Consider the following 18939-nt stretch of genomic DNA (forward strand, 5'->3'; position numbering starts at 1 on the left):
TTGGAACCTTTCCAAATTATTCTAGCAATTTGCAATTTTTCGATTTCGTTTGAAGCATCATTTAATTGCATCTCTGACCCTATCCCGTGAAATGAAATTTCGGAAACTCATACTGGACAGCGTGTCTGAAGTGGTCGCACACCTTGATCGTACAGCACTGGCCTCGCCCACCACTCTTTCAGATTTTCAGAGTTAGAGACCGCTCCCACCGAGAATCGCTCGTCCTTTTTCCCTCTTGCATGCCGGTTATCCTCGTTCTCGCGCATCATGTACACGTATTACGTAGCGCGGCAGTAGGCCAAGAGTTCGATGGCCTGCAGCCTTGCAAGGCCGGTCGCCGCAATGGTACTGAATACCACGTCAGATGACGCTGCTGACGCCACGATCATCGTGGACCAATCTTACGAAGCCGACTGGCGCTTAGAGAACGGTTGTTGTATCGACCGGGACCGTTGATAACTGTGAGGGAGTTATCGTCGATGTTCAACTTTACCGACTAAGGCGGCTCCAAGTGCGGCGCTATAGTCAGCCACCTTGTTCGAATATTTTATTGGTGGATATGGGAATCACCGATTCGGATACCATGTTTCAAATTCGCGCTTTTTCCATGATAAGAATGTACTTAGCAATTTTCGTTTAATTTCCTTCATTTTTGAGATTTTTACGAATTCGAAATATACTTGTGATCGAATAAGGAATTTCAAATTAAGTTTGTATTATGGAATTGTGTGAATTTGCAGGTGTCAAGTTCGTTTCTGTAGAAATGTATTTCATATTTTCTTTCCAGTGTTTTATGTTTGCATTTCAATAAAGAGAGATATTCGTTAATTGAAAGATATGCAAATTGAAGAGATTCCGGGAGGAATGGTTAATGGTTCGTTGGAACAGGTTGAACGCCTATGGTTGGAAGACAGTTACGCCTTTGGTGTATCGTAAACTAAGTATTGTGACTTTCCCTCGATCGTTTACTCGGAGTATAAAACGCCTTATACGCTCAAGGACTCCCGAGTGGTTAACGATCCGAGACCTATTTTCCATTGGCTTATAAATCAGGGCAAAGTCCGATTAAACTCGTATCGAGCACGCCTATTTTGAGTTTAACGATTTTTATTAGAAGCGTAACGGACTGTCCGCATTTAGCTCCTTTTCAATTCCATTTTCCTGAATGATAAATTTCCTTGGGCTCAACGCTGATGCGAGTTGCCGTGACTGCACAGAACATTCAATCGATCCAATGATTATTCAATAAATCAAAGATCCTATGCAACTACGAATTAAAAATTCATTCACTCGACATTATCGAGTATATGCAATCTATCTCCATGTTTTCGCTTGTATCTTTCTTGTCACTTATATCGGTGGTTCTTTTCGCTAAAAATATAAAATGAAAATTAAACTGAAATATTCTAAAATCGCTGACAAAAGGAAGCATAGACAAACATTTTTAACGTTTATTTAAACGTACGCTAATTGACGTGTATTTGTTCCCGTACGATTATACATACACACACTTTTACATGCAATTATATTAACAAAGAGTGCTAAAATATCCGAACGGTCCAGTTATCGGAGTAATCATCCACCAAATCACTCGTCTTCGAATCTCAGCCAAGCAATCAACCTTCTACGTCCCCCCCCCCCCCCCCTAAAAAGAAAAAATAAAAAGAAAGAAATCTTCGGGACGAACCTGGAGAGATGTTCATCGAAATGGTCTCTCTCCGATTCCGGTGAATCGTTGGAGCGGGATTGTTGGCTCTCGCCGGCGTACCGAAGCGAAACGGCCGAGCGACGGTTGCAAGACGAAACTTCCGATTGCGACAGGCCTATTGCCGACAACAATCGCTCCTTACGTTAGGAGCGTGCACGGTCTCTCGGCCAGCCGAACAAACGCAAAGAAACGAGAAGGCCTCGCGATGCACGTTGATAGTTGCATGACGGTGCCTTTTAAAAAACTTCGTTTCACATCAACCGAGACGGGAACGGCTCACGGCACCGCGGCTCTCGGCTCACGACGGTGCGCTGCCTTTTTCTTGTAAAAGACCGAGCTTCCGTTTTGTTCTTTGCTCAAGGTACGGGGCTAAGGGGGTTGTAAATGAGCGCGTAATAATAGCTCGAAGCTGTATTTGCGACGTGCGACCAAGTCTTTTCTTCGCACGAACGGGAACGGCAATGAAAGGAACGTTTCGACGGGAAAACGATGTTCGATGGGAACGATCGGTCCGCGAATACGCGCGCCTACCGAGCTTCGATTTTTCACTCGAAGGGTGGGCGAAGGATGCGCGTGAACTCACGTTGACGAACTCGTTTGATCGAGATTGAAATCTACTGGATTGAATGTCTACTATATTTTATGTTGCGTGGGTTGCTGTGATCTAGGATGGATTTTTCGTTTGAGTCGTTCGATATTTTGAGTGCAAAAAGGAATAAAAAATTATGAAAAATTGTTGACATTTGTTGGTACATGATTATGATATATTTCGCAATATTCTTTTATGTCACGAATTTTTCTTTATAATAATAATTTTTGTAATTTTGTAACCATTATGGAACATAATTTATTTAACAAATGTGATGAATATACTGTCCGGGTAACTGGTGGACAATGTGGACATATTACATTCAATGTAACACGGAGTAGAGTTTGTTTATGGTATTACGTCATTGATAACTATTATAGTTATCATATCATTATGGAATTATGATATCATATTATCAGAGGTTGTTATGGTATTATATGAAGTTTAAATTACAACATTCGAGATGTAAAGTTCCGAAATAGAACTTGAAACAATTTTCGTTACATTTGTTCAAAATTTGTCCATATATCTCTCTATTTAAATACAAAAAGTTGAAAACTTCTTATCGTTGAATTATAATAAGCAACTGATAATTTTAATAAATGACTAAGAGAAGTAATTAGCATTGTTGAAGTAAGAAATTGCCGTTTACCTTGAAAAATAGATAAATTTTCTTCATTTAAGGCTCGCTGGCTCGTTCACTTGTAAGCTACGAACTCTCGAACCACCCTTTCCTTGCATATATCACAGTGAAAGCGTAAAATTTAGTAAAGGTATATGCTGACGTTTCAATGTATGCATTTACGTGACAGTTTAGCGAAAGTGTCGAGAAGAATATAAGTGTCTACTATTTTTAGTAAATGTATTCATTTAGTAGACAATGAAATTGGTATGTGCATACATTAACTAGTAAGTAATTGACTATATATTTACGAAATTAATATCCCTTAATTGCTACGATAAAATATAAGTTTTGCTGCATTCCAATAAAGAAATTAGAAATAAAAGTCATCATAAAATAAATACAAGAATTTTTATTTCAAATTAGACATATCGAAATAAATATACATATTTAGGAATTGCACGTAATAATTGCACAAAAAATGTTTCCCTCTTTGGATTAATATAAAAATTAAATCGGTTAATTATGCTATTCTAAAAAATTGCACTTAGCCTCAAATTTGTATATGATTCTTATTACCGTTATTATCTTATGTTTCAATATGTAAAAATTTAAAAACGTTGACAAGATTCTATTATATTCTCAGACTACATTTGATTTGTAAACCCATTCCTAAACCAAGACTATCTTTAGCATTATGTATGTAATTAGAAAATGAGAAGGCCGCACCCAATTGAAGATTAGTATCGCGTGTTATTCGCGAACGAACATTGTAACAATACTTACATAGATATCATTTAATATCATTTAGAGTACTCTACGATAATACCGCAGCAGTTAAAAGATATACGCGCCTATTCACTATGATGTACATGTATCAAATTCGAATCGCAACTAACTAATCTAAATTTCACTGTGTCATTACCCATAATTGTAGCAGCGATTCGATTAAAAAAAAACGTCGTAATACTAATCGTTATCATTTTTTACTTTTCAGGTAAGTTCCTTGTCCCTGTTTCACGTGCTTACATGAGAGTTTTCGAGAACCGTTTGGTGAGTACCTTCACGGAATTAACGAAATAGCACCGATACATCTCGTTAAAGTTTCCCGTAAGGCCGCGTGGTGTCATCGATGCTTTGCGTTGTAGCCCACACAGAGAAAAATGTATAATTCAGCGGAGCGGATAAACACAGTGTTACCAGTGATCGAAGTCACCTGGCAGTCCGGTCACGAATTTATTTCACAACTACATAACTTTCCTAACGCTTGGAACAGAGTAGCAAAACGAGGATTGCGATCTCGGGATTTGTTTGGAGTCCAAACATGCATACAATAGCGGTTGCTTCGTTAACGTCCAACAAAACGAAGTAATACATTTTTCTCGCTGTGAAAATCTCGTTCTATTCGTGACAATGAATCCACGTGAATTACCAGTGTGCCCTGTTGCTGATATTATAACCCAGATTCTACGTGAAAAAATAAGTTGAAAGTTTTTCTTCTTGTATGCTAATATTTGTACCTACGTTTGTGTTTATAGTATTGGACAATGGGGAACTTGTAGTAAAGCTGGCTACCGATGTATCATCAATTTTATTATTTTTGAAATTGTTGAGAATGTTTATCATTACCCAATACATATATATGAACATAATTAACACGGTTAATTGTACTTAATATTTAAAGTCAGTTCTTCGTAAAAAAGAACCGTATAAAATTCTTTTATGTTTTTGATTTATATACGTAGAATCACCTTTTTTACCTCTTTACGAAATACTCTGTATAGTCGATATAAATAATTTCGACCTTTGACCCTTATGAAATGAAAATTAATAACCATACACAATATGCTATAAAACTTAACACCGATATCAGAGGATATATTAGCCGTAAAAAAAAAAAACTGAAAAAAATACCGCCCAGCTACCTTCAGTATCAGCTTCAATAAAAAGCAAGAAGGTACGTGATGTAAACGTATCTTGCAAGTTACGAAATCCAAGTACAAAGTCCACGGTACTGCTACGCGAGCCAAGAAAGAAAGACGAAAAGAACATAGATCTCGCCAACAAGAAAACACAATACAACGACTTACTACGTGACTAAAAACTATAGAGCAAAAAAGAAGAAGCTAGAAGGTGAAAGAGTTAGAAACAGAATGGTTTCGCGATGTTTAATAGCTGCGAAGAGGAAAATTTGAAATTTTGCATGAAGTCGCGTTCGACGACGCGTATTGCATGAGAGCGCACGCACACGTGCAACCAATGCGCCGCGCGGTATACTCTCACTGTCCTCGGGGACGTTGCTCGAGGACGAGGATAAATTTTCCTCTTTGCGCCGATATCAATGATTTCCCCTCTTCGCGGTGCAACGAGCGACCAGCAAGAAGCGGCGGTCTTTGCGTTCGCGAGCGTTGCAGGTTCGTGTTCGCGAATCGTTAAACTATTATATAATGCTCTCTCAAATTGTTCACTGGAACGCTGCGTATTTTCTGCAAGTAGCGTTTGAGCCGCCGCGCCACCACATTGAGGACGATTTAGGTGTGGAAATTTTTTTGTTAAAAAAAGTGTTTACTGATTTTTTTCTAATTCTTTTTGTAGTAAGAACGTAACATGTATTTCTAAATCTTTTTAGAATTTTAGTAAATGATTATGAATATAGGTTGGGTTGGTTATGAATATAGTAGGGTTGAGTAAAATGTTAGAAGCTGGAGATATTAATCTCATTTTTTTTTTTTTTTTGGCATACAATGGACTTTTCTATGGCAGTTCTAGGGTAACAGGCCTAATCCTGACCCTAATCCTAACAGTAATAGAATCATTTTTGTTTTTGATTAGTTACTTGGATAACTTTGACCAAAATTAATAACATTTATTATAACGTGTACTTTCTTTTTTATGATATCTTTGTTTATAATTCTTTTCTGAAATACTCTGTTTTATTCTGCAGTTCTTTTTCTTATTTTAATTCAAGTATTATAAAGAAGAATTTGTTTCTCGATAAACTTCTTAATTAGTGTCAATATCGATTATCAAGTAAATTAGGTACTTTATCAGATAGACGATGTGATAACGACACTTTATTAGATAAATTTATGTACTTAATAATAGTTATAAAACTCATATCGTCGAAAAAGAAACGGTCTTTTAATATAATAAAATTAGTTGTTACGCGTTGTCACGCTTGTTATTATATCACGTATTAAGCGTGGACGAGGCAGTTTGACCGATCAGTAGCGAATATTCATTCGAATTCGTTCAACTTAATTCTTTTTACGGCCGTTGAAATGTCGCGTGTATCGTGTTCGCGCGTTCTGCGAATAATTCTCTCTTGGTTCTCACGCTGAACGGTTGTTTGTATTCGGAAATTGAAACTGACGAATGAAAAAGGTTTTTCTGTTTCGATTACTTATTTGTTTATTTAATGGAGCTTTTCAATTTTTGTTTCGTATTTTCTGAAATAATAAGTAATATTACAGAATGCATAACGATGTAAATGTTTATCTTTTCCTTAACAGAGATATTAATAGAAATTTCCTCTATTTCTCTAAAGATTCAAGAAAAATCTTCTAAACTACACACGAACCACAATAGAAAAAAAATTGTTTGACGAAGAAATTGATTAAATCGTTTAATTGTTCCATTAGTTTTAAACACTCTTAGTTAATATCCGTGCATTTATGAAACGTCTAAGCCTCCTTTCAATACGATATAAATTTGTTACAATGAAATAAGTCTTCACATTGTGTTCCGCTATCAAAATTACAAAAACTCTATAATATTGTTCAAGTGAGTTATCATTAAGATACATTTTTTTATACGCGTTTGCTACAACTTCATTCCATTACCGATTAATACGAACGCATTTTTATGCGAAGTACGACACTGCGCGATTCGTCATTCTTTCTACAAAATTTATATTACCTATTGCAAAGTTCAGCCTTCCTCTATACAAGTGCACAATTCATGGACACGTTTTATACAACTGGAAGGACGATAAACAGAACGATTCGGATGAACGTCGAATGATTAATAGATGTAATCGAATTTAACGAAGTGTAAAATATCGTGATATCGGAACGAAATTAATCCCGTTAGCACGGCACTTGGTATCATTGAACGTCTTGCGAAAATCCCCCCTGTATTCGTGCGCGATAAATCATCGTAATTTCGTGTTTTACGGCGGGCCGTTTCGCGTCGCCGCATTACGACGACTGGAGGCTGCGCGCGCAAATCAAAAGACATTACGTTGTCAATTGTAACTTATGTTAAATTATAAGCATCGCACGACGACGGTTTACACGCACTGGAGGCTTTGCCTGCGGGCGTAAAGGCAACACGCGGAGAAAGATCAAGGAACGATAAAATGCAAGTACGCTGTATTAAAGATTTGCGCAACGATCGCTGATCGTGCCATATAAGGTCGGCAAAAAATCTCGAGACTGTGTGTTAGATCGTAAAAGAACGAAATTTACAACGTGTAACGTTAAACGTACCGTTTGTTTGTTTATTACTTTTCTTTTATATCGTGAGAATTTTTATTGTACTCCGTCCGAAAAGAGAAAAGCAGGAGCTGTAAGCTGAATAAAACCATAATTATATAACGAATCATTTTATGAATGCTATATCATTTATTATAGAAATATACCTAATTAATAAGAACATGAGAAACATATGGAAGTTAATTCTTAAACAAAATTCGTTCTACACTCTGCATACATGTATTTCATAACATTTTATCGCGGACTAGTACTTACTAAAGTACTTTTAAAACATTTACGAATTAGAAGAAGTGACAAACAAATACAATAAAAAGTACATATAAAGGTTCGATCCTACGTAACGCTACATGGAAATATTCCCTGAAAATATGATTCATTGCCATGGTGACATCACTATCGTAGAATATCTAAAATTTTTGCACAATACCCAACCAAAATACATTCACATTCTAATTTCATAATCACTCAATATTTTTACGCATTTCTGACATTCAAAACTTTTAATTAGTCATTCGTAATAAACAGACAGACTCAACTCTCATCCCTACAGTATTTCCGATCGTAAAACATCGAATAATGTTGTTGAATAGAAGCGAAAAGAGAAGCGAAAAGCGAAGTTCGCAGAATTTCGTTTCTATTTATGGAACATGTACACTATAATGACTAACGCGTAGACGCGTGCAGTTACGAATAGCTCAATTAGATCGTTCTACATTGTACAGCCGGGCGTAGTAGAGGAATCGCGTACGCACCGTGAACGTTATACACAGTGTACGTGAACTCGAGGCGTAGCCCGAGGTCTGCAACGGGTCTTTCGCGGGGCAAAAAATTCCTGGAAAAAATAAGGTGCAATCGCTCCGTGTGGCGAGCTAAATATTTTACGCAACGAGGGCACGGATAACTGTGATCAGCATAATTAGTTTCACGGGTTGCGTTGGCTACGCGGCGCGTTGCCTCGTTGCATGCTTGTAAAAAGTCAATCCGAGAAAGGGAACATTATCATAATGTTATCATATCATACGTTAGGTTGCGAAACAAGCACGGAAGGGGCAAGTTCACCGAGTCGTTAGACGATGTAAAAATAGAATAGTATCAGGACCTCTTCAGTAAACAGAAGAGGAAAGAAAGAAAACGATGTTCGCGTATATTCCATTCGCAGTTCCCTACCATCAAGCGCAGATGGACTTGGTTGTCAAAGGAATATCGATTCGTTCGAGTTTAACGGTAAACAGAGTTCTAATGCTCGTATTTGGTGTATCAAGGAATGCAGGAGAGTTCCAAGCCTGATGTCGGCCGGCGGAACCGACGCACTCGAATTCGGTAACAAACCCCGGTATGTTTGAATTCGATATCGAGCAGAATCGATTCATTCAAATTCGAAGGCAAACAAATTCGCTAGAGAGCGAGACTGATGCACTTAAAGCTCGGCATGAAAAAAAATCGATAAGGTCGAATCGAGGAACAGACGAGACAACCCGTTTGTTCGATTCGCGCGATTCCGATTAAACTATATTTTTCAGGTAATTTTCAAAAGACACGAAGATTTAAAATACGTGATTGCGTTTATTTCGAATATTTCTATTATATACACATAGATACTTTTACAAATACAGGCGAATAATGTGTACGAATTATAGATTGTTAACTCTAGTGTTAATCTTCGACATTGACTTTCACGCCTGCAATATACACTTATGTTCACAGCCTTTGGTAGTCGGTATTTCCTGGTTAAAAGTTTCAAAAGTGTCTTTTTGAATAATAAGTTATACATGTTAATAACTTCCTAATAATCTCCATCATAATCTTGATCATTGTGAGATTCAACGATATATGTAGTTATAAGAATACATCGTAACTTATTTTTATCGTTATTACAATCTGGCAAATATGTCCCGTTTAATGTATCGAAATTACTGAATGTCCAAGATCAAATTATATCTCGAAGATTTGAAGTAAATGATGTCAATTGCATTCTGAAGATCTCTAATAATTTTATTGGTGTCAATTTAAGAACATTTAGAACCTTAGAAGATAAGATTTATTAATATATTACATCATCCCATTGGAAAGACAGAGATAATATTCAAAATAAAAATATTTAATGAAAAGTACTACAAGAAAATCAGGTTTATCTCATATTATAGGTACTTCTCTACAATCTGAAAGATTTATGTTATGTTATGAATTTATAAGCATTTATGAATATGAACTACATCGTAGATATCTTAATATTTGAAGGCACGAATATTTTCCTATTAAAATTCAACGTTGGTTATACGGTTGTCAGACTAAATATGTTATCACTTGTATCGTACGCCTTTTAACTCTTTTCGATTATTTTTATCTTACATATCATGAATATGCGACGTACGAATCTAAAAACATCTATCATAATAACTACACGCATTAACATTATGTTAACCATGAAGCATCTTACAAGCGTAAAAACTTGAAATAGAAAGTCGTAGGTCAAATCAACCGAATTTCAAAATAGCCGAAAACCCATTTCAAAACTGGCTATTGTGTACAATCTATCTCGTGTGTACAAGTATTAGCCGTCGAATAAATTACAACGCACCGAATAAGAATGGAGTAATCGATTCGCAGAGGATACTCACTCGCGGGTTCGCCGATGGCGGTCATGGCGGCGGTTGTAACGACGCGACGCAACGGTGGAGAAGGCGCGAGAATGCGAAGGGAGAAAACCATCTGTCAAGTTAGTCGCCGCTTTCCCCGCCTGCGGCAGCCAAATCGTTTCCGGGCCCGGACCCGGGCCTACAGCCTCGTCGCCTCTTTTCTTCTTCGTTTTCTTCGTTCTTTTTTCTCCCCACTTCTTTTCTTCATCGGTGTAGTTTCTGTTCGTTTCACGTTACTCTCGCTTTGGCCGTATGCCGAACCTGGTCGATGCGAGTTCATTGGTTGCGCAACTCGCCAAAACCAGCATCTCGCCCCACGTGCTCGCTTCGCTTGAGTTTGATACTTTCGCATGGCAGCGGAGTCTTGTTCTGTTGTGTGGAGAACCGGTACTGTGTTCCATGATGAAGTTAACACTGGAATTACGGATCTTTGAGGTATACTTAAATGTTAAAGTGTCATAATGGAAATAAACGTATAATAATAGATAATAGACAATAAACAACGAGGGAAATAGATAGATCATAAATAATAATAAATAAAAAATAATAAATTTCCACCTCTATTAAAGTCAATATCATTTTTCTTTAAGGTTTCTGCATCTATTTAGTAATTGTACAAAAAGGAAGAAAGTTATGATCGTAGGATCGTTAACATTTAAAACTGCTCAATATTAATCCTTCTTTTACATTTTTTAGTTTTATATTATTAAATATAATATAAAGTATTTGAACAGTTTTGTTTTTTACTAAGTATGAGATAGATATATAAAATTCGTTCGACGCTTAACATCCTAATGAGAATAAAGTCAATAAAATATCAGGGAGGTAAAATCTTAGATAATACAATAGATTCTGGTTTCAATTTTTTGCTATAAGAATCGTAGCTATTTTCTTTCCTTCTACTACGCAATATAGTAGTCAAGATTTGATTTCGTATATTTAGAATAAAATAGAGATGAAATTTTTGCACGAGAAAATATTATTCACAATGCTGTATTTTACACATCCATCGTATCTCATAAATTAGTATTACCTACAATTACTGAAAACATTTCTGGGAACTATTGAATTAAACAAGAAAACGAAGGGTTGATTTTATCGGGCTTGTCTTTCTCGAGACAAACCGGGTCCAAGAAAGAGAGCCACGTTACGTGAGGAAGATTACGTAATTGTTAATATCTTTTATTCGCAGGTACGAACGTACAGCAACCGATTATATGATAATTGCATGTTGTCCAATTGGACGTCAATAGGGAGCTGCAACGCAATTACGCGAAATAATATCTTGCTCGTGAGACTAAATTTTGCCGCGATGAGTTTCGAGCTCACGCGATCTTTAACAGCCTGAGAATGAAATCGATTTTACACAGAAGTAAACAAAATTAACCGTACACCTGCTGCGTATGATCCTCAACCCTGAGCATTCGAGTTAAAACCAATCAAATCTACATCGCCTCTTGAACCAATTTATCATTCTTTATTCAATGTATATCATCATCTAGTTATCAAAATAGCATCGAAAACCCAGGAAGAAAAGATCGTCTTTAGAAACCAACGAAATTAAAAAAACCTCTTTTTAGCTTTGTATCTTCTCTCGGTGCATCTGCGTGTCCCGAAACCAGCGGCCACCCTTAAATGGAACGAGCCGCGTGCTTTTCACTTTGTAACCGCCTTCATCACGGCGGAAATCTGCGTTTCAGCGAGGCCCAAAAGCGCATGAAACAGAAGAACCTGGACGAGGGAAGGGCAACAGTCGAATTCTCGACTCTGGTGCAGGTCGCGATGCATATATCGAGTGGACGACGTTTTAGCATCGACGACGATCTCCGAGTGAGACCAGCAGCAGAAGCGGCGACAGTAAAAGAGAAAGAGAAAAGGGTGGATAAGAGAGGGATGGCCAGAAGGTGGGAGGAAAAGGGAAAGAAAGAGAGAGACCCAGATTTCATTTTCGTTGATGAGCTTGGCATCGGTCCAACTCGACTAAATATATACTCCCTTTCTCTTCCTCTCTTTCTCTCTCTCGCGCTTCTACCCCTCTTCCCGCCACTTCCATCCCGGCCCGTACCCTTTTCTTTTTCATTTTCGTCGGGTTCTATGCAACCAGAAACTCGGTAGATCCGCGAGCGAATCTCTGCGACTTGAACCGTGCAAAATTATCTGTAATATTAATCCGATAATATTAAAATCATGATGTCTGTATATCCGTGAAACATAACCGGACATAATCCGTGAAAGAATTAAGTGGTTCGGTTACATGTTTCAATATTAGAAAATGGTAGAATGGTCAAAATCTGTGTAGATCTACCTAAATATTAGTAAGATATCATTCTATAGATACCAGGAAATTTTACAAGTATAATTACTCATAAAATAAAAATTGAAAAGGGTTTACATTAGATCAAATTAAGTGTAAAGTTAAAAATGAATACATGGGATGGAGAAATTCAAGCGGAAATAGGATATTCTATGCAGAAGATAAAAGTCGATATTGATATAATATTAATATCCAGTAGTCCGTTAACAATAACAATTTTCACTGATAGAGAGCGTAAATTGAGAATAATATTATGATTAAAGTGACTAATTCTACTTTTAAGATCTCTTAGAATTCACAAAACGATATCTGACACATCATTAACATTTTAAGTACCATAACCATCTACCCTCCTTCCAATGACCATATAAATACGTTTATGTGATTAATATTCCATCATCGAACCCATAAATTCATTGTTATTCAGATCTGAAACGTACAAATTCTCGTAACACGTTCACAGGAAGCTAAAATTCTCGCTAAAATTCCCAAATCGCGTAGCAGAATAGATGCGAGGTCGGAGAAATCGTCCAACATCCAAAGATTAGACACCATAAACCAAATCACCAAAACGAGAAAGCTAAAGGAAGGCAGAACAATCAGACAACAACTAAAGAAAAACTGGTCAAAAAAAAAACACAATGGATAGCCCAAAGACGGGTATATCCTGTTGACGAGCGTGAATTCACCAGGCCTCGAGAAGAACGACAGTCAATGCGTACGATCGAACCCGTGTTCGTCGCATTTTAATTTATGACTGTGCTCGTTGTAAATTTCACCTCGCATCTTGTTACAGTGCCGAAACCGTGCAATGAACCCGCCTGTTCCAACGAGAAAGCTGCCTACGACAATGTCTCGATTCATTTCGCTGCGAGCAGGTACTGCAAATGGCAATGAATTTCAAAGCGGCGCGGCGGGGAATAGCGGGCGGAGACTTTCGTTTATGGTCCCCTATAGAGAGGAAAATCTCGTCAACCGCCCTACTTAATTAAAGAAACAAGTAAATCCAGCATCGGTAAATGGTAACCGATACGACCGCAACGTTGTTGCTATATGTATGTTGCTGGTAAAGGAATTTGGAAATGGTTTTTCTTTATTAGGGTGATCTACTACATTTTCTTTAACTTTGAAATTCACAGATAGTTTCTTTAAGACCCACAGTGATTATATACAATAATTTCCAAGTGCCCGATGCATATTCTTAACGACCCATTAGATTCATTATTCGAGATTTATAAAAATTATAATCTATGTTATTGTATCACAGTTATAATCTTATAGGAATATTACAAATATTTCTCCGCATTATATCAGTTTCCATTGCAACGGTCGGTGCACATGTTACGACAATGAAGCAGGTGAGGACTATGTTGGTGAAATTTTCAGATTCCCAAAAAAATGGCGATGAAGTCATCGAGTTTGGCGATACGTCGCTTTCACGAGCAAGCCGATTACGCGATCGCGCCATGTCCCTGCCGCGAAAACAATCCGGATCTCTGTGAGTGGAACGTCGATTGAAATCATATAAAATATTTTTTTCTCTCTTAATTGGACATTGTACGATGGCATTGTTGCGCGATCGTGACCTCTAAAGAACGCGTTAATTGTCTCTCTTTCTCTAGCTCCACTCCTCCAAAGAAACCTCCAAAGATAATACATTAAAACCATCCTCGAAGTAATATATAAAATTCTACTCCAAAAGAAACAACTTTCAAGATCCATAAAAGTTTCACGAAAGTTTCATAAAGCTGATGCATACAGTGTCTCGAGGAGAAAGTAATTTCTGCGAAGACGCAGCTGCTTGAAAAAATTCGATTGTCGCGTACGCGGATCGATTGTCATTCGACGGAGGCTTCAACCGCGGGAAACGTAATAAAATTTTCGAGAAAACTCTGGTTCGAATGTCGCTTTGGTGAAAACGTCGCGCGAACGACGGGGAGCGATTGCGCGATCTTTCGCCGGCAATTCTACGAGCGGAGCTGCTCGTTTTCGGGTGACGACAGGAATTTCAATGGGCAGAGTTATATATCGGCGGGTGACGCGGCTAACGGTACATCCCTGCACGCTTTCAATGGTCTACCAACCTACCTACCTACCTACCTACGTACCTATATATCGCTCATAGCGCCTAGGCCCGCATCGATCGCGCCTATATGCATAACGCGTACATACATACATACCTATCGATCGTTTCGTTTCGTCGCTCTCGTCATCTCTCTCGTCGCAACCCCTCTCTCGCTATCTCTTCGTTTTCTTCTGCTCTTCACCGGTAGTGCCATACCGTCAGGCTTGTTTTCTCGAACGAGAGAAGGAGAAAAGTACGCTCTCCGGCTCTCTTTTTCTCCGCCTCCAACCTAGTCCAAGCCTTTGGCAACGCGAGACTTCTTTACCCCTCGATCATACTTTCGCCTCCTTTTTTCCCTTTCTGTTAATTTTTCGTCATTTTTCTTCTCCTCCTCCACCTCTTCTTCCTCCTCTTACTCTCTTTCGTTTCGTTTTCTTTTCTCCTCGCAGCCTAGCTTTGACTAAACCCTTGACTGGTTACCGAGTAAACCACGAGAGACGAAGAACGAGAAAGGAGCTTCTCCGTTTGTCGAAATTGAGAGATCCTCCACAGCCGCTTCGAAAGAGCTCTAATTGTTCCGTCGGACTTTTTCGAAGTCGATCATATCGAGACTTTCGGCTATGTTTCAGTTGATTGAAAGAGGCGTTATTCTTTGTGCAAGCCGAGAGTCGTTCCCTCGCGATCCTCGTGACAGCTTGCTGCCTCCTTTGTCGACCGTGTCTTTTTGTATTCCGATTGTATCCGTAGCTTGTATCGTATTCGACGATTACGGATATGTTTCTAAGATTTCTCTTTTTAACGTTCTCAACTCGCTTCTTTCCTTTTCTTCCCAATTTTCATATTTCTCGAGGGAGTCTGTGAAACTAAGTTTCCTATGAAAATTTCTGGTCTTCCATTTGCTTAATTGATTCACGACGAGTGTACAGATCCATTAGCTGGCTGATAGCTTTTCTGTGGACAGTCAGGAACGTTGAAGATACGGGTCATTGACAGTGACCGCGTGTGAATAACTGTAATCCGCCGTTTCACCGTACACGGTAGAACCGGTAAACAGAATACACACGCCAGGGTCTCCGACCAAATTCGTTATCCACGGGAGCACTAGGCGACGCGAGTAGGAGGAGGAATTAAGCAAGCACGACGGGAGATGGAACTTTCTAACCATTTTATATAAGCCGAATCGACGTTATCGTTGCTGATAATCGTTACCTTCTGACAGACTGATCAACGCCGGATTTCGGATATTTACCTACCCCTTTGATATCTCTGCTCCATGCTCTTGTATTGCTTTCATATCATCTCATAAATTTCGGATTATCTCCCAATAAAAGATAATAAACTGTTTTATGAAGATATTAGTTTTTTCACTGAACCATCGAGAATATTGACCTTCACGCTTTATGATTTTGCTGACGACATAACACTTCCAATATCTGATAATTTGAACGACTATTTGATCGTTCCGTATCTTTTTGAATATGACTGCCTGTTTAACAAGTAAGCTGTATTTACCAATTGCTAGTGTAGTAAAGTTTCAGTCAAACGAAATATATTGTCCTCACTGCGAATTTCATCGGTCGTTCCTTTATAATAAACCCGCCATGCTCTTGTTAACAAACAATTAATAGGAAACGGTCAGAATTATACGGTTACGTTGTATTATAATATATATGCATAGATAGTATATAAATCACCCATTCGTTAATCATATCCAACGATAAATTAATGTTGCAGGATTTTAGATGGAACAAACTAAACCATTTTTAGATAATAATTAATGTATCCGCGATCTCGTTACTTTTTATACAAGCTATAAAAATCAATTTAACTTTGTCATGTTTTTGATTAAATAATGAAAGAAATATTTAGTGGTATTAGAAATGAAGCAGCTCTCATCGTATTTCAATTATTAACGACAGTTTCATATTTATATCACCCCAGAACTTAGAATTCTCAAATAATTCCGAAGAATAAAATTCCGCCATTTCATTACACCGTATCTAAATATATACAGGATATAGACATATTTTTTCTTTTCGAACGGTAAACCCAGTTCTCGAATAGCATGCACGCTATAGATTATAAAGACAAGTGGTTCAGGAGCACAATAAACGCATCTCCTCTTCCGTTTCCCGCGTAGCGGCCGCTGTAGCGGAAACCTTCTCTTGTTATTGAAAAATCATACGAAAAGCGATACGTCGTTCCGTGCGGGTGCGATGACTCGATTCGAGGATATTCCTTTATTTTTTTTTATAATACTTTCCTCTCTGCGCCGAGTTCTCATTCATTCACGACGAGCACCTTTGCCTACGATCTCGATCGTGTAGGTAACCTTGTTAGTTCACTGAGTCTCTTTGCCTTCGCTGTACGTAATAATAGGAGTCCTTTTCTAGTTCGGTATTCGATCACTATAGATCAATCGATCTTCCCACGTACCTGTACGGAAATCTCTGTATAATGCGCAAAACGACAATGAGATCGACAGGAGGGTGGACGACCTAACGGTACGATATCGTGTGTCGGTCCGTTCGCGGTGATCGAACAATCATACGATTTCAATTTTTATAGTATACTGGACTGATTGTGTTACACTCCGCATGTGATGGACAGACCAATTTTTTATACGCTTTATTTTATTGAGTTTTCTACACGGTACAATTTTTAACATTGTGGTTATGGAATTTCATGTAGGTATTTATTTTTTATAATATTATTTTCCCTTCCATCTAGATCTTGCAATTTTATGATATTCAGAGAACTTGAAGTATTTTTACTACTATTTTATTCTTTTTATTTTTTTATTTCAGCACGAACTTCAATGGAATAATATTTAGTTAGCTTTAAAATGAAAATATAAAATCTTTTAACAAGATTTAATTTATCCAAAATTCATGCAAAGCTAGTTTCTTAATTGTTAGATTGCAATTAACTTTCCACTAGACGAATATCAAGTCGAGAATAAAGTAAAAAAGAAATATATGTATACAAATTAATGGAAAGAAAATTTCGCGGATACGTGTATGTTCTACAAGCACGACAAGAAATAAAGAAGTGAAATATGCTTTTAAAGCGCGGTCGGGGGACAGAGAGTGGAGTCAAAGCAAGAGAGTCGAAGAGTAAAACGTAAAACGCGAAGAATAAGAGCTAGAGGTAAAAGACTTAAAAGAGCTAAAGAGTTCATAAGAAATAAAGTGCAAGAAGAGAATATAGACTCGGGAGTTTCGGTCGTGTCGCGATATACCTCGAGTATAGTTTTAAATTGGACACATTTATTAAGAAAATTCTGTAGGAAAATAAAAAATACAATTCACGAGTTCATAAGACATGTTGGATTCAATATTTAACCCTTAACCTCGGCTCCGAGTGTACTTTACTTAATTGTATGATAAATTTCGTTTCCTTGAATCTTCCGGTATGATTCAACGTGTTTAAATAACATATTTTATCGCTTAAGAAGTTACAACGTTCGTGCAACAGCGGCATGTAATGTTGTAATAGAATCTCGTCCGTATCTTAGAGGAAAATTAAACGCGTTCGAATGATCTATCACGGCGATAATGTTCGTGGGACAATGAAGAATGTAATATCTACAAGCTGCTTGCTGTCACGGTTACTTTCCATTATTATGAAGTTCCACTGGAGTGATGGACACTATGCAATATCTCGAGCTCCACGCCCTTGCACGTTTTCCGCTACAGATGTCACATGATACGGGACATCAGGTCCGAAATAACACTGAATTTATAGCGGTACTGTCCATCACCTTGTGCCGCTGTTTGGAGCTTGTTTATTGCACACGAAGTGCATTTATGCTTTTAATAAAAATATTTTCATAGCGAAAAACTATGTCGGAAATTCAAGAGCTGTGGCTGTGCTACATTTATATTGTTATCGGTTTTGTATACTTGCCACTAGTACACTGTTATTAAAAGTTGTGCTTGGAACAGAGAATATCACAGAAAAAAGATGATTTTCGCGGAAAATCCAATAAAACATTTGTAGAATAAATAAAATAGATAAAAAGTAAAATACAACAATCTGAATATTCGTTTGTGCGTTGCAAAAAAAGAAAAATATTATACTATGATCAAACAAATTTAACAATTTCGACGATTAAAACGGTAAATCCTTGTTCAGATTAGCCAAGTTGCTTTTTTTAAGCCACCTGTGTTCAGTAATTTCAATTTATGCTTGCATATATATAAATCAAGTTATCTGTATCTTGAGGCAAAACAAGAAAACCAACTTCAACTAACGGATATCTAAAGTGACGCCAAAGAAGCTGATACTTTGTTGTTTGTAACTCAGATTGTACACAATTCACAATAAATTCAAATTGTGCTTCGTGTTCCAAGAAATAGTTGAAAGGACGTCAACTTCACTCGAAAACTGATAAAATTCAAATCTAGTAAATGACAGTAACGAGCAGCTTAAGTTCAAGCAACTTTCACTACGAAAATATTTGATATCATTTAACCACTTTCTACTCCTAGTGTTAACACGTGCAAA

General features: G+C 37.5%; 1 protein-coding gene and 1 long non-coding RNA gene across 4 annotated transcripts in view; both read left to right on the forward strand.

Moving 5' to 3' along the window:
* The window catches only part of LOC126869348 (probable nuclear hormone receptor HR3), a 117943-nt gene that overhangs the window by 12753 nt on the left and 86251 nt on the right, over window positions 1-18939 (forward strand). The gene's annotated exons all lie outside the window — the stretch shown is intronic.
* Window positions 3022-4542, forward strand: LOC126869362 (uncharacterized). The gene is made up of 3 exons (XR_007690909.1): window positions 3022-3206; window positions 3917-3972; window positions 4068-4542. It is a non-coding gene; the product is annotated as an uncharacterized LOC126869362 (long non-coding RNA).

This window comes from Bombus huntii, chromosome 9 (genome assembly GCF_024542735.1).
Source record: "Bombus huntii isolate Logan2020A chromosome 9, iyBomHunt1.1, whole genome shotgun sequence".
NCBI lineage: Eukaryota > Metazoa > Arthropoda > Insecta > Hymenoptera > Apidae > Bombus > Bombus huntii.